The sequence below is a fragment of the Epargyreus clarus genome, unplaced genomic scaffold, assembly GCF_041222505.1.
Source record: "Epargyreus clarus isolate Ecla_fem2 unplaced genomic scaffold, WU_Ecla_fem_2.2 ptg000013l, whole genome shotgun sequence".
NCBI classification, from domain to species: Eukaryota; Metazoa; Arthropoda; class Insecta; order Lepidoptera; family Hesperiidae; genus Epargyreus; species Epargyreus clarus.
The window spans coordinates 5,033,470-5,037,323 of NW_027332221.1; positions in this window are offsets into that span (position 1 = coordinate 5,033,470).

Consider the following 3,854-nt stretch of genomic DNA (forward strand, 5'->3'; position numbering starts at 1 on the left):
TGGGCTGCGTCCTCTGGGTCTTTTGCCCTCCACCTTGCCTGTCACCAGTAGCTTTTCTAGGTTGTCATTATTTCTTCGGGCTATATGACCGAAGTATTTAAGTATGCGGTGCAGGCAAATGCTGGAGAGACGTTGGGAATGCTCTAGGTGTAATTCTTTTAAGATGGATGCGTGGGTCCGGAAGGCTGTCCACGGGATTCTTAGCATTCGCCGCCAGCACCACATCTCAAATGCGTCCACTCTTTGTCTGTCTGCTACTTTCAGCGTCCAAGATTCCGATGCGTAGTACGAACTAAGTGAACTTTTGTACGCTTAGTAATATTCCTGTCCTTCCAGACCCTGGTAAGTTGGTTCATTGCCGTTTTAACCATACCGATGCGGCGTCGTATCTCAGTTTCGCAGTTTCCTTTATCATTAATGACTGACCCTAGGTATTGAAATTCCTTGACGATTTCGAAGTCGCTGAGCTGAGATTTGTTCGTTGTAGTGACTCAGAACGGTCGATCATCATAATTTTAGTTTTGCTCCTGTTTATCAAAAGGCCAAAGTCCAAGCTTGTACTCTCAAGCCGATTCATAAGGTCCCTCATTTCTTTTTCTGATGAAGCGAATAGAGTTGTCTTCGGTAAAGGCTCAATAGATGTGTTTGTGATATGGGTTCAGCGAAGATATGATACCGTAGCGTTCAGTGGCGCTCGTGTTTGAATTTAACGGTGTGTTGTATTGAGCAAGGTGAAGGTGATTTAGGTTAGAACATTTAAAATTTGGGTTTTAATGTCCTTGATGAACTTCCAGACTTCTGTCATTTTGTTTTTCTATATACAAATAGGGTATATTACGGGGTAATTGGTGCTAAGCTGACTAAATTTATTTAAAGTAGTTACAATAATGACTTGAGAACTTGAGTAAGCACTTTGATCGGACTGTACCAGATGTTGTCGTGTAGCCGTAGTATGCGGTGGACAGGCAGCTATGGCGGAGGTCTAGTTTCAGTAGAAACTATGTGTATTCATGTAAGTGGATTTGCGTTAATAAAAAGTAACAAGTGGTTACTGGGTTATCCATCAATCACATGTAGTGGTTAAATGTCTCTAATTATTTGATGTATTTGGTCTAAGTAATTTTAGTAATTAGAAGGAATTGGTCAGCTAAGCTCTTAGTTTATAAAAAAAAAAAAAAAAAAAAAAAATAATAATAATAATATATTAATAATAGTTCGTTGGAATTTATTTTACGCGTTTGAGTTTAATGTTAAGGTACTAATTCTTTTGTTTAAATGGTGTTGTAGAAAATGTGGAATCTTATACAGATAATGTGACCGATCGATTTTGTGTAAAATTTTGTTTAATTAGAAAAGTGATAGTAATGTAAAAGAGGTCGAAATTGAGTACGGTTGTATTGTGCGTTGAGAGATTCATGTGATTTGAAATAAACTATTCATCATTAGTCTTTTAGTTTAGCGTGGCGAATAACCTTAACACGAGTTAGTCAGGATTGGCCGAGCGGAAATTCTAATATTCGCCGATTGTTTTTCTGTCTTACAGGAACAGCACACGAGGACGTTTGACTTATCACGATGGCCATGCCGCGGATGGCCAGTGGAGGGTTGGTTTGAGTGCGCTAAGTATGAGATGGCACTAGCTGGAGAGACATAGGGGCGGTTTGTCGATACCTGCTACAAGTAAGTGGTCGGGGTGCGCGTGGTCCTTGGGTGCCACAACGCCACAATTTGGACCGCTGAACCTTCATTTCAATTTTTGTAACAAATTATTTTCTTTAAAAAAAAAAAAAAAGAAAAAGATGCAAATTTGCACACGTGGAGCCGTATGGGCACTGGGTAAATGAGAACTTTGAAACAATTTGTAACTACGCTTTATTTATTTCCTTTCCGCATTTCCTTTCCCATAACGCTGGCCGATCACCATGCGTTTCCTTTTCCCGGTCTTGGGGGCTAGATCCCAGGATGGGTGATGCCTATGTTTCCACATTTCCTTTCCCATAACGCTGGCTGATCACCATGCGTTTCCTTTTCCCGGTCTTGGAGGCTAGATCCCAGGATGGGTGATGCCTGATTTGTGTGTTGGCTAGATCCCAGGATGGGTGATGCCCGATGTGTGTTATTGTGTTGTTGTTGTCTTGTCCGCATTTCCTTTCCCTGACGCTGGCTGGCCACCATGCGTTTCCTTTTCCCGGTCTTGGGGGCTAGATCCCGGGATGGGTGATGCCGGTTATTGTCAGCTTGATCCCAATATGGGTGATGGTTGTTATGGTTGGTTTGATTTGGATCCTGGGGCTTACTGGTACCATATTGCAATACTGTTTATCTTATCTCTAATTTAAGTTTACAAATATTTATGTTCAAAGAAATGTTTTATTGTTATAACATATTTTTGTTTTACATGTAAAATGTTTTATTGTTTGATTCTCTTTTTTTAAGTTCACAAAAGAAATTTATTATTTTTATTTCATTTGTAATAAGCGCCGAGAGCGCGCTTGAATCAGTATGACCGTATGGGCGGCAAGGCATTTTATAACTATGTTATATTTATTGTGGGTTTATTTTTGTAACACCAGAATTGCGCAGAGAGCGCGCTGAGTCAGTATGGCCGTATGGGCGGCGAGACCTTTTATAATATATAATATTAATTATTATCATGTTAATTTTGATTGTCAATGTGGAATTAATATTTAGATTAAAATATGGACGACTTCCGGTAGTACTTCAAAACACTTTGTTAGTCATACCAAATAAATTATATGAATTATAATAATATTAAAATATTTATTCTCGTATTTTTAAAACAATATTTTAAATATAATGTTATTTTATTAATAGTTAAATTTATTGTGAATCACGTCACTTGTTATAACAAAACAAGTGATGTGAGAGGGTAGTTCTTACGCTGTTTGTCACTCGAGTAGTATTTAAGTCCACGCGCTGGTAGAGCGTGATTCATTCGCATTTAATCAGTCGTGTAAGCCATTACTCTGCCCGAATTGTAAATAAAAGTGATATTAAAGTCTCATATTAAATTAATCTCATATTAAAGTCGTTTTGTTCAGTTTATTAATATAGTGCGGTAGTGGGATATCGCCGACATGTACAATGCAAGCTCTCCTAGTACTTCTGGTATATCCTCCAACGATATACAAATGGTAGGTCCAACTATTCAGGACGATTTGTTATCTATACTCCTTCGATTCAGGCAGCATAAATACATTTTGTCAGCAGATGTGGAGAAAATGTACCGACAAGTAGTTGTTCACCCGTCGGATAGATATTTGCAGCAAATACTCTGGCGCGATAATTTAAATGAACCTGTAAAAATATATCAGTTAAATACCGTCACTTACGGCACGGCTAGTGCTGCATTCCTCGCGACTAGATGTCTGAAACAAATAGGGTTAGAGTGCACTAATAATCGCTCTGTCGCCAGAAATTGTAAAGCGTTGGCATCATATTGTAAAAACGTTACCATATTTGAATGATTTGCGTATCCCGAGATTGGTCGTCTGTGATTCATATCACACGACAGATTTGCACGTATTTTCGGATGCATCCGAAAACGCATATGGTGCTTGCGTGTATGTGCTTAGTACCAATAATGAAGGAGTCATGGTACGTTTATTAATGGCAAAGAGTCGTGTAGCACCAATCAAACCAACGACTATACCAAGACTAGAACTGTGTGGTGTCTTAGTGGCTGCCCGGTTGTATGAGAAGGTCCTTAATTCACTTCGACTGAAAATTAATCAGGTTTATTTTTGGACAGATTCCACCATAGTGTTGGGATGGTTGCAAATGTTGCCTTCTAGACTTCAACCTTTTGTTCGGAACCGCGTCGCTGAAATTCT